The 13,869-nt window shown below is 33.8% G+C and overlaps 1 long non-coding RNA gene across 2 annotated transcripts; it reads left to right on the plus strand.

Moving 5' to 3' along the window:
- The first annotated feature begins 1,344 nt into the window (after nt 1-1,344).
- LOC131634410 (uncharacterized) lies at nt 1,345-12,393 on the plus strand. Of its 2 annotated transcripts, XR_009293539.1 has the most exons (7): nt 1,345-2,262; nt 2,416-3,529; nt 3,600-3,699; nt 3,905-4,384; nt 4,475-4,530; nt 4,827-7,523; nt 7,673-12,393. It is a non-coding gene; the product is annotated as an uncharacterized LOC131634410 (long non-coding RNA). The 2 variants fall into 2 exon arrangements; XR_009293538.1 differs by having other exon boundaries at nt 2,422-3,699.
- The last annotated feature ends 1,476 nt before the right edge of the window (nt 12,394-13,869 follow it).

Below are 13,869 nucleotides of genomic sequence, written 5' to 3' on the forward strand. Positions count from 1 at the left end.
TTTCCTTGGTCACATCATTTTGAAAATATATCTTGATCCTCTTTGACTTTTCTTTAGGACTTGAAAACACATTTATAAAATTATATCTTATCTCAATCTTTTTTCTTAAAATTTACCAAAATCTTTTTTTAATGGGTCAGCCCGAAGCCCGCTTGGCCCGGCCCGGCCCAGCCCATAAAAAACATAGGCCCGGTGGGCTGGCCCAAAAAGACAGGGTCGTCTTTTTTTAAGGTATTTTGCGGCCCGGTCCGCGCTAAATTGTAGGGCTTATGGGCCGGCTCAATGGGCCGAACCCATTTTGACAGCTCTAGCTGGGAGTATGATTTTGAAAACTTAAGTTCAGAGGGCCAACACGGCCACCCTTGTTGCCTGACACGGGCAGTGTTGGCCAACACGGCCACCCTTGTTGCCTAACACGGCCACCCTTGTAATGAATTTGTTTGAATTAAAAGTGGGACGCAGATTCATACATTTCTCACAAATTCTATTATCTTTATGACATGGATGTTTGAATTCTATAGTGAATAATAATGAAAATTGTGTAACTTTGTTACATAAACGAAAACTACTTATATACTGTGTACATCAACAATCGTCAACAACAATTAACTTATCGAAATTCGACAGTAGACTATTACATGGTCTTTGTCCTCTATTATGCTTCCACGTGTCTTCAATCCTTGAACTGTTGCAACACCACTAACTATTGTCGAAAAACAACTTCAGGCCCTCCAACTACCTTTGTCGAGAATCCATTTGCTTAATGTTGAATCTCTGGCATTGAACACATGATTTGACCATCTACATTTATGCTTTACATTTATCTCACATCCCTATTTTTGTCAAACATGTTTGAGCTGAAAATCTCATACTAACAATATGCTGACTTAGCTTTTTAACAATTGACTTCTTGTCATGACACATATGCGAAAGTTAAGGTGTCTTCACAAAATTTAAAAAAAAAAAAACCAAATAGATTAACAGAACAATGTTTAAGAGACTAATACTAATGTATAACATTTATTACATAAAAGATAAAAGATTAAAGTGAAATCTAAAATTGAGTTAAAAGGGTATCATCATTAATTAAGCCTAATTTAATGACAGAATAAATCTTATTATAATAAATAATTTCTCTGAAAAAGTAAAAAAGAAATTCTTGTATGTAATAAAAGCAGAGAATATTTCAATAATAAGAATAAATTGTAAAAGTGGACACTTTATTAATTATAAAAACAAAATCCAATAGGAGTGGTTGTTTTAGCACCGCCTTAATTAATCCCCGCGAATCATTAAAGTGACCGTTGCGCCCTAATCCGCCAAACATTATAAGTATACAACAGAACAGCATTGTTTCGATCTCTCCGATAATCTTTGTCTTTCTCAATCTTTGTCATTCTCAATCTTTGTCGCTCTCACTCTTTCTCTGTTCTCTTCTACTTTCTCGATCTTTATCATTCTCAATCTCTCTTCCGATGGATTCACCAAATCCTACTAAGAAAAGAAAGATAGAGTTTTCCCCTTCGGCGCCAAAACCTAATAAGATAAGAAAGCTACCGTTTTTGGATGAGATTCCTCAAATGCTCACATTATCACCTCGTCATACTCCCTCACCAATCAAAAAACGGTTGCAACTCATGGATGAAATTATTGAACTTGGTGAGATGCGTTTAGAACTCTGTCGTCTCATTAACAAAACCCAAGAAGCCATGGATGCTGAAAGAAAGAGAAAAGTCACAATCTTGATGTCATTTAGATAGTAACAACTCATTCCTTTCAATTGATTTTGAGTTTGTGCATCCTTGATCATCCGGCAGGTATGTTATTTTGAATCAGTCATCAGGTCATTACAGGTAATGTTCTTGTGTTTTCCTCTTATTGATTTGCAAGGTGGTTTCATCTCTTATGTTGTTGCATTGCACTACCTGTTATTTAACAATTAAATTGTCTATCCCACTCATTTCTTACATAACTTCAGGTTGCAATCATAGAAAGTAATTCACTCTAACTCTGTTGGTAACTTCTTCTGTTCTTTTTCCTTTTTCACATACTTTCCATAAAGGTCAGTGTCACTCTTTTATGCTTATTCCATCATGTCTTGCTATTTTCCATCTTTTGTTTAGTCTAAAATGTTTTTCATAGTGTCTTTTCATGTCATGAATCTCACTGGATTGTCAGAGTCTTTGCAGGAAGGTACCACGGGCACAACATTGATATGCTCATGTCGTGAATAGATCAAAATTAGTCTTCAGGTCATTACAGGTAAATGTTCTTGTATTTGCCTCTTTTCCTTTGGTTTTTACGACATTGGCGGAGCTGTTGTTTTGTTATAAATACTGCACGAATATTATGCCGGAATGCTACTTGACTTTGTTTTTTGTTTCACTGTTTGTTTTGGTCATATTCGATATGGAGAACCAGCTTTGAGGTTACAAATGAAGGCGTTGACGCAACAGGGCATTCAGTTGGTACATCTTCGGAGGCTAAATCTTCTGCCCAAGCAAACTGGTAGCTAAGAGATAAGTAGTCAAGCTAATTAGAGAATGAGCATCTGCTTATACACAATAGTTGGTGTACTAGTTTATCAGATAATTCTTTTTTTTTTTCTAATTGATCTTTCAGACAATATCTTACTTAGAATTTTTTCAGACAATATCTTACTTGAATTAGACTTTAGAATAAACTTACTTTTAATATTTATTGAATTTAGAAACTTAAATTTTGATAAATGTATGCATAAACAGGTCCTAATGATGTGGAGTTTATCATTAACCAAGCTGAAGTTTCGATAGAACGGTTATATTTTATGGTTAATCTTTCTCAATTATTATCATTTGATTGTGCATTGTTGGTTATATTTTTTTATTTCCCAACATTATTTTGAATCCATAACTAACTTGATCGTCGGAGGCTTTGCAGGTACCACACCCTTGCTATGATCTTGTCATGAATATATCAAAATCAGTCTTGAGGTCATTAAAGGTGATGTTCTTCTGGTTGCCTCATTTGACTTGCTTGTGCTCAACATAAAATGTGAAACCTTCTTGACTTGTCTTAGGGGCTTTTTGTTGGTCTTCTTGTAGTGAGCTTAATTACTTTTCAATGTTTACATTGTTAATGTTTTGTGAATTTTGTAGGAAGATAACTCGGAAGAGGTCGGTGAATATTAAAATAGTTATTATCTATTATGCCGTTGAACTTACTGTGATAGAACAATTAAATTGTTTTCCCGCTCATATCTTTCATATGGTAATCCATCATGTTTCCGTTTATGTTCTATATAATGCATACATGCTAGAGGCAGTAACTGCACAAATTTTCTGTACTTAATTGAGTTATTATTGATAATTTCGTACTGGACCATGTGAAATTGTTGAAGAACTTTGCAGTTACTTGATATGATTACAGTTGTATGACTTGCAAAGTCATTTTATTGGGACTTCGGGTAAAGGACATCCTTCATATTTTCTTAAGTGGTTTTCCTTCAATGTGGTTGCAGGGATTTGTCATAGGCTCAGCTCATTTTAAGGTAGTATTTTGTTTTATTTTCCAAAATAATTTTGAATTCATAACTAACTAGATAGTCGGAGTCTTTGCAGGTACCACACCTTTGCCATGCCAGTGTCATTGACACGGGAGCCTGCTGGAACATTGGAAATGGCAGAGGGTGAAAATGTTGGGTCACAACTAGTTCCTTCGGTAAAACATCTCGACTTATTTTCATATGTTGGGTGAAAATGTTTGATGTCATTATAGCATGTATAAATTACATGTAATGTAAAACTTGACTTATTTTCATATGAGGTTGCATGTTAGTATTAACTAGTGCAAGAAACATCTTGAGTGATCATGCATGATTGACTTTGTTTTTAGTTTCACTGTTTGTTTTGGTCATATTTGATAGGGAGAGCCAGCATTTGAGGTTACAATTGAAGGCGTTGACGCAACAGGGCATTCAATTGGTACATCTTCGGAGACTAAAGCTTCTGCCCAAGCAAACTGAAAGCTAAGAGATAAGTAGTCAAGCTAATTAGAGAATGAGCATCTGCTTACACACAATAGTTGTTGTACTAGTTTATCAGATTATTCATTTTTTTTTTCTAATTGATCTTTCAGACAATATCTTAGAATTTTTTTCAGACAATATCTTACTTGAATTAGCCTTTAGAATAAAATAATATTAATGGACACATTTATTTCCATCAATATTTTATTTATGTTACATTTGTTGGGTATAAAATAAATTTTGCTTTGAATTATGTAAAATTATGTAAGAACTCAATTGAATTTGCAGGTTGGTTTCTATCAATGGGTCACATTTGAAGAGGCTTATGATGCTGTTATCTGAATCGGTTCCGCCATGAAGAGCGGCAGTGTCAGTCCTGTAACTGTTCTTGTTCTATTAACTTACTATACTAAATATTCATAAATTTATGTAATTAATATAACTAGCTTTTGTTTTTTGTATCACAAGGTGACTGTTGCGGCATAAATGGATCCAATTGTCCGGAATGGATGATCACAACGGAGGTATAGCACTTTATCTTTGTAAGGAAAATTACAATTGAGGAACTATTTAGTATCTTAAACATGTTAGAATATGATATGATACGATTAGCATTATTAATTATTGCGTTAGTACTTTAGTGATTTGATTCAGAATGTGGTGTTTCCAGGTTTGTAACAGTATGTGGTAACATATGTCCCATTATATGACACAGTTTGTGTTTTTGTACCTTTCCTAAATCTAAATAAACTTACTTTTAATATTTATTGAATTTAGAAACTTAAAGTTTGATAAATGTTTCGTATTGATGCATAAACAGGTCCTAATGCTGTGGAGTTTATCATTAACCAGGCTGAAGATTTGGCATAAATCAGTACCAACTCATTATTTGTAAGATATCTTTGTTTCCCAACTTTCATGCTTATTACTTTGGGAGGCAAGAACCAAGTCATTTTTTGAAAACCAGAATTTCATGCCTTCGGTTTTTGCCAACAATGCTGAATTTTTTATCTAAGAATTCAACAAAGCTAATGAAAAAGATGCCCCTTAAGCCTCCCATGTACCTGCAGCTTCAACTTGGGGGGCTTCTCAAGAAAATGAATGTTGATACAAAGTGATTCCATCGCTCCTAGGACCGGGTACTATAAGTTAGTCCTTCGCTCTTAGAAGCTCGTTGTTTCTTCTTTCTTTTTTTTTAATTCTTTAAGACATATGGCGTAAACATCGTGTCCTCCTTCTGAGACGGGTTCCAAAATTCCTGAATGATGGCGATATCATCCAGAACTACCTTCTTTGACCTCTCTTCCTTTCCCAAAGAAATCACCATGTTTAATTCCTTTATTTCATTCTTAACTGCTGGCTATTGTAGTGTATCAGTTTTAGTTTCCTGTTTTACCCTAATGTTTGATGACTCTAACACAGTAACACTTGATCTGTTAAATTAGTTTCTGATGTAGGGGAGATATGAATAATATCGTTGGATGTCCAAGCCGCACTAATTTTTGTCTTTGAAATTCTTCCTTTGGACGACTTCCCAAATCTCCATTGTTTTCAGCTCATCTAGAATTCCCTGAATACTAACACTATCAGTTTCGTGATCCTTAAATTTTGGATCAATTTTCTCTTTACCCTCGATCCTGACTTGTCGTTTATATCCCTCATGCTGATGAAGTTCTCTGCTGAAACCTTGTTGATGTATTATTTGTGGATCATACTCAATCTGTTGTGCCATCCCTCTGAGATGAGGTGGGGCATGCTCCTGTTGTTTACTTGTTTCCTTACTTTCCTCCTTTGTAGCAGTTGTGTTGAGCTCCTGCTGTTGATTTATAACCTGCTGTGCATTGTCTTGGATCTGGTCTGAGTAATTCTCCTGTTTTTGCATTCCTGTTGAGTATGAATACTATTGATCTGCTGATGTTGATTTATATGTAGCACTGAGGTTCTCGAATTCCGGCTCCTGGTGTTAATTTGTGCCTTGTTGAATTTTGGATTCATGTTGTGTAGTATGACTAATGCTCAACTGTTGTTGATTTCTCTGTAACACTTCCTCTACCTGCTTACCAACATCTTCGATTTTCTCAAAATCATGCTCCTGGTATAGATTTGTGCCTTGTTGCTCATTGTATTCCTGTTACTTAGTATAACTGATGGTTTCTTGCTGGTGTTGAGTTATACGTGCCACATCCTCCACCTGTTTTGTAAAATCTCTACTCATCTCTAGAACATGCTTATGTTGTTGATTTGTGTATTTTTGGATGTTGAACTTCTGTTGATAGGATTATATGTGTTGCTCTCAGCCTCTACCTGGTTTGCAGTGCTTGTGATCTTCAATATATATATAGTAGGCAACATTGCGCTTGTGTAATCTGTACTAGCAGCATAGTGTAGTCTTACAAGTTCTTTACCAATTTATTTATATACCACAAAAACTAATTCACAAAATCAGTGATTTTTGTTTGAGGATTCTGCTCTAGCATTTAATCAATGGTGATTATTAGTATGTTTCACAACTCCAAAATTGCACTTTGGCCTTTTCTACTCAATTAATCATGCTTGTTGTTTTACTTTGGTAGAGGCCTGATTAATATAACTGAAGATGGATTTGTGTAAGCTATGTTTTTAAAACATATAAGCCATTATTCTATGGCCTAACCATTTCCTTGTGATCCTTTTTGCTGTTTTTGTTCCCAGTCAGATAAATTGCACAAATATTGTTTTGAGCTATCAATGGCGATTTCTTTTTTTATACTGGTAAGGGTGGTTATGTGCTTTGATTTTGTGGAGTCCCATCACCAAATTGTGTTTGATTTTTCTTGAGGAGACTGGCTAGTCCTACAAGAACTTCAGAATTACTGGATATGATTACAGATGTATGACTTCCAAAATCATTTTATTGGGACTTTGGGTAAAAGATATCCTTCATGTTTTCTGAATTGTAGTTTTCCTTCAATGTGGTTGCAGGGATTTGTCGTTGCTCTCGGCTTTACTAGTTGACTTAATATACCAATGCTTTGGATAATCTTTCTCAATTATTATTTTTACTATGCAATTGTGAACTTGTCATGATCTGCTGGAGGATATCTAAGGTAGTATGTTGTTTTATTTCCCAAAATGATTTTGAATTCATTACTAACTTGATCGTCGGAGTCTTTGCAGGTACCACACCTTTTTGCTATGCTAATGAGTATGATCAAACATAAAGGAAAACCAACATCTCAAAAACGTGGTAGGAAGTTTACCTTTGATTTGGGCTGCTGGTTATGCTTAATAAGATGTGGCATAGAAAGACCATATTCTTAGACTTTATAAGCGGGGGCAACGGTGAGTGATACATTCAAACTTGGGTATTGGCATATGTGAATGGGAATGGAGAATGGCCCTATTTCAATTTGAGGAGGATGTGATGGAGAGGAAATGAGTTCAGCTGTGGAAACTTAGTACTGGTGGAAAGGATGGGAAATTACGCGTAAATGCTCATGTCGTGAATAGATCAAAATTAGTCTTCAGGTCATTACAGGTAAATGTTCTTGTGTTTGCCTCTTTTCCTTTGGTTTTTACGACATTTGCAAAGTGATTGTTTTGTTATAACTACTGCACAAATATTGTGCTGGAATACTACTTGACTTTGTTTTTTGTTTCACTGTTCGTTTTTGTCATATTTGATAGGGAGAGCCAGCATTTGAGGTTACAAATGAAGGCGTTGACGCAACAGAGCATTCAATTGGTACATCTTCGGAGGCTAAAGCTTCTGCCCAAGCTAACTGAAGTCTAAGAGATAAGTAGTCAAGCTAATTAGAGAATGAGCATCTGCTTGCACACAATAGTTGTTGTACTAGTTTATCAGATAATTCTTTTTTTTTTTCTTTCTAATTGATCTTTCAGAAAATATCTTACTTAGAATTTTTTCAGACAATATCTTACTTGAATAAGCCTTTAGAATAAAATGATAATATCTTACTTAGCATTTATAGTTAATTATACATGATTGAATTAATATACCCTGTAACGGTTATATTTTATGGTTAATCTTTCTCAGTTATTATCATTTGATTGTGCATTGTTGGTTATATTTTTTGATTTCCCAACATTATTTTGAATCCATAACTAACTTAATTGTCGGAGACATTGCAGGTACCACACCCTTGCTATTCTTGAGGTCATTAAAGGTGATGTTCTTCTGTTTGCCTCTTTTGATTTGCTTGTGCTCAACATAAAATGTGAAACCTTTTCTTGATTTGAAAACTTCTTGACTTGTCTTAGGGGCTTTTTGTTGGTCTTCTTGTAGTGAGCTTAATTACTATTCAATGTTTACACTGTTAATGTTTTGTGAATTTTGTAGGAAGATAACTCGGAAGAGGTCGGTGAATATTAAAATAATAGTTATTATCTATTATGCCGTTGCACTTACTGTGATAGAACAGTTAAATTGTTTTCCGCACATATCTTTCATATGGTAATCAATCATGTTTCCGTTTATGTCCTATAGAACGCATACATGCTAATGTTGATGTTATGATATTGATTCTATTTCAATTATTACTTCATGAATGGTCATTTGATTATGTTTGAGTTTGGCTTTAGATTATTTCTTCCATTGTTTTATTTCATTATTTCAGGCCCCGCCAAGGGAGCAAATGTATGTGACATTTTCCTTGTGTTAGGAGCTTTAATTAATATACATAATTTATGGAGGTATATAATTATTTCACTTTATTGGCGGAGCTGTAGAGGCAGTAACTGCACAAACTTTTCGTACCTAACTGAGTTATTATTGATAAATTCATACTGAACCATGTGAAATTGTTGAAGAACTTTGCAGTTACTTGATATGATTACAGTTGTATGACTTACAAAGTCATTTTATTGGGACTTTGGGTAAAGGACATCCTTCATATTTTCTGAAGTGGTTTTCCGTCAATGTGGTTGCAGGGATTTGTCATTGGCTCAACTCATTTTAAGGTTCCAAAAATAATTATGAAGATGGATTTGTGTAAGGTATGTTTTTATTAAAACATATAAGCCATTATTCTATGGCCTAACCATTTCCTTGTGATCCTTTTTGCTGTTTTTGTTCCCATTCAGATAAATTGCACAAATATTGTTTTAAGCTATTTCTAGCACTTTGTTTTTTTATACTGGTAAGGGTGGTTATGTGCTTTGATTTTGTGGAGTCCCATCACCAAAATTGTGTTTGATTGTTCTTGAGGAGACTGGCTAGTCCTACAAGAACTTCACAATTAGTGGATATGATTACAAATGTATGACTTCCAAAATCATTTTATTGGGACTTTGGGTAAAAGATATCCTTCATGTTTTCTGAATTGTAGTTTTCCTTCAATGTGGTTGCAGGGATTTGTCATTGCTCTCAGCTTTACTAGTTGACTTAATATACCGATGCTATGCATAATCTTTCTCAATTATTATTTTTACTATGCAATTGTGAACTTGTCATGATCTGCTGGAGGATATTTAAGGTAGTATGTTGTTTTATTTCCCAAAATAATTTTGAATTCATTACTAACTTGATCGTCGGAGTCTTTGCAGGTACACCTTTTTGCTATGCTAATGAGTATGATCAAACATAAAGGAAAACCAACATCTCAAAAATGTGGTAGGAAGTTTACCTTTGATTTGGACTGCTGGTTATGCTTAATAAGCTGCTAGAGTGTTCAAGAACAGAAGTTGTCTTCGGTCTACCCTAATGTAAGCACGGTCCGGTATTCAACCCATCTATGAGTGGATGAGTGTCATTGACATGGAGGCCTTCTGAAACATTGGAAATGGGCAGAGACAAGAAATTTGGGCGACAACTGGTTCTCGGGTCAGGCTGAGTTTGAAGTGTGGAGTCATGCCTCAAATATAAATTTGGGGACCCCTAGTGAATCAGCTAATCGACGCTGAAGCAAACTAATGGAATATAAAATTTGAGAGCTTCCAACTTAGCATTCTTAAGTAATAGCTTTGGAGGTTGAATTTAAAAAAACGAAGTTTGTGGTTTGGCATATTGGCAATTAAACATTGTGTGTATGATGACTGAGAAGGAACAAAAGAAGTGATTTTATTTAGCGGTAAGATGTTAAAGAAATTGAGAAAGGAACACAAGATTTAAATACTACTGGTGCTAGGCAAAGATGTGGCATAGAAAGACCATATTCGTAGACTTTATAAGCGGGGGCAACGGTGAGTGATACATTCAAACTTGGGTATTGGCATATGTGACAGGGAATGGAGAAGGGCCCTGTTTCAATGAGAGGAGGATGTGGTGGAAAGGATGGGAAAGTACTCGATGCAGGAAGCATATGATAATTGGGGAATGTGGGTATAGTTGGATAAAGTAAATATAGCATGAAAATTTGGCATAAATAAGTACCAACTCATTACTTTGTAAGTATCTTTGTTTCCCAGCTTTTATGCTCATTACTTTGGGGGCGAGAACCAAGTCATTTTTTGAAAACCAGAATTTCATGCCTTCGGCTATTGTCAGCAATGCTGCAAATTTTATCTAAGAATTCAACGAAGCTAATGAAAAAGATGCCCTTTAGGCCTCCCATGTCCCTGCAGCTGCAACTTGGGAGGCTCCTCAAGAAAATTAATTTCGATACAAGTTCTCTAGTGATTCCGTCGCTCCTGGGACCGGGTATTTCTTCGCTCCTAGAGGCTTGTCGTTTTTTTTTTTAATTCTTTGAGCCATATGGCGTAAACGTCGTGTCCTCCTTCTGAGACGGGTTCCACGATTCCTGAATGATGGCGATATCTTCCAGAACTACCTTCTTTGACCTCTCTTCCTTTCCTAAAGAAATCACCATGTTTAATTCCTTTATTTCGTTCTTAACTGCTGGCGGTTGTAGTGTATCGGTTTTAGTTTCCTGTTTTAACCTAATGTTTGCTGACTCTAACACACTGATCTGTTGAATGATCTCTGATGTTGGGGAGATATGGATAATTTCGTTGGACGTCCAAGCCGCACTTTTAGTCTTTTAAAATCTTCCTTTGGACGACTTCCCAAATCTCCATTGTTTTCAGCTCATCTTGAATTCTCTGAATACTAACAGTGTCAGTCTCGCGATCCTTAAATGTTGAATCAATTTTCTCTTTGTTCTTTGTTAGATCTACCCATTGTACCACCACTGTGATAATTCCACATGCTTACTCTCGATCCTAACTTGTCATATATAAGCAAGGCAACATTGCTCTTCTGTAATCTGAACCTGCAGGATAGTGTATCACTCAAAACAACCTAATAAAGTAGGGGAGCTTTTTGGTTGTTTTAGTTTGGTTTTAGTAGGAACTAACTTTTAACAAATTATTTTTTCAACAGGTCTTTAATTTTGTATGTTAGCTCATTTCAAAAGCTCTATAAATATATGATGAGATTGACTCAATTGATTTATTTATTTATATAGCTAGAAGTAAATAAATTATATTTTGAATTGAATAAACTTATATTTAATAAATTATTAAACAAACATACAAGTATTGGAGAAAATAGTTTAGATTGTTAGTTCTTGGGATGTCATAAGCTTTCGTAATGAAACATAATTAAAAATTAGTGTAGTATTTCTTTGCTAGGTGGTTTTCTTTCAAGTTTTTTGTGGCAAAATGGTGACTGTTGTGGCATAAATGGATCCAATTGTCCGGAATGGATATTCGCAATGGAGGTATAGCACTTTATCTCCGTAAGGAAAATTACAGTTAAGGAACTATATTTAGTATGTTAAAACATGTTAGAATATGATACAATTAGCGTTATTAATTATTGCATTAGTACTTTAGTGATTTGATTCAGAATTTGGTGTTTTCAGGTTTGTAACAGTGTGCAGTAACATATGTCCCATTATATGACAAAATCAGTCTTGAGGTCATTAAAAGTGATGTTCTTCTGGTTGCCTCATTTGACTTGCTCCTGCTCAACATAAAATGTGAAACCTTCTTGACTTGTCTTAGGGGCTTATTGTTGGTCTTCTTGTAGTGAGCTTAATGACTTTTCAATGTTTACACTGTTACTGTTTTGTGAATTTTGTAGGAAGATAACTTGGAAGAGGTCGGTGAATATTAAAATAATAGTTATTTTCTGAACTGGTTTTCCTTCAATGTGGTTGCAGAGATTTGTCATTGGCTCGGCTCATTTTAAGGTTCCAAAATAATTATGAATTCATAACTAACTAGATCGTCGGAGTCTTTGCAGGTACCACACCTTTGCTATGCTCATGAGTATGAGTGGATGAGTGTCATTGAGACGGGAGCCTGCTGGAATGGAATTGTTTGACACTAATATGTAAAGACTATTTGCTCTTCTGTAATTTATTGAAATCAGTGAATTTTGTTTGAACTATGTGATTTCTTTGTACTATCTACCAATGCTCACAATAGATTATGGTTTTGAATTATGTTTCCTTTGTTTTAATATGATAAACTTATAGTTTGTGCTTTATATAGTTTACAAATTTATATTTTAAAGACAAATTTATTTGACAACTATAATTTTTTAATGAATTTATAATATTTTTTATATCTTAGTATAAGTAATTTATTATTTAGTCTCTTAATTTTAATCATGATTTCTTTACTAAAAAAATAATTTAACATAAATTTTATGTATTCATATTTAGAAAGTATTTTAACCACCAATTTTATAAAATACAAAATTTAATCAATTGTTTTATATTCTATGACTAAATTATAGTATATGTTATATTTTTGTATAGATAATAAAAATTTGAAAGTTTATCTAGAAAGATATTTCTTTTTGACTTCCAAATTTCATTTAGAGTCTCCATAAGTTTTTCGTTTTTATGTGTACTCATCTTAAATAAATAAAAATTGACTAAGATTATTAGATTAAATGTACTATTAATGTAAAAATAACACGGTTAATGCATCACAATTATTCATAGATGTTATTTTATAGATATGATAAAAGTAAAAGTTAAATTTTAGCTAACATCTAACGATCACGATTAACTAATAGTGTAATTTTTTAAAATTTTTGTACATTATCAATTAAATTCAAAATTTATATACTTGTATATTCGCATATTAAATTGCATTATTTATTTTATTAATTCTCAAGCGACTCTTACATTAAAAAAAACTCTTATAATTAAAAACACCAATCGTTAGTTGTTTAAGTGGTGATTGGTGTTAGGCTTGGTAGGGAGTACCGCGATTCGATCCCCTGCAACTGCGATCGGGAGGGGGTTGGAACCACTTGATGCCAGAACTTACCCCCAAATCGGACTAAACCGGTAAGAGTGTGATAAACCAAAAAAAATCTCGATTTAAAACCTAAACTCTATAAATTTCACGTTTCTAGGTTATATCAAAAAAAAATCTCGATAAATTTCACGTTTCTAAGTTATCATTTTGTGTTAAATAGCAGGTAGAATTTTTTTATGTAAAATCATTCTTGAACGATTTTAAATTGCTCTGAAATCGGTGAAATCGTGTAAAATCATTGGATTTTACTCTTTGACCTGATTTTACCTTTTTTTGTCAAGTTTTAAAATTCATATTTTATATTTAAGCCCATGAAAACTTCTCTTTAACTTTTTAATTTTATTTACATTCATATTTTGGTTATAATATAGAAGAATTTGTATCATTTGGTGATGAATTAAAACAAGTCGAATATGAATACCCTAATGAAGATGATGTTATAGAAGGATTGAACTGTTGATTAAGTTGAAAATGAAGATGAAAACACTTGTTTTTTTAACTAGAGTAATTTATGAAACTATTGGGTTTTTCTGGATAATCTCTTGGATGTTACTTTTTATGATTTGGTGAGTCATTTATTTAGTTTGATACAAGTTTATGAATATTACACCTTATTATGGTGATATAGTACATTTTTACTTTATAAT

This window comes from Vicia villosa, unplaced genomic scaffold, assembly GCF_029867415.1.
Source record: "Vicia villosa cultivar HV-30 ecotype Madison, WI unplaced genomic scaffold, Vvil1.0 ctg.001290F_1_1, whole genome shotgun sequence".
Taxonomy (NCBI): Eukaryota; Viridiplantae; Streptophyta; class Magnoliopsida; order Fabales; family Fabaceae; genus Vicia; species Vicia villosa.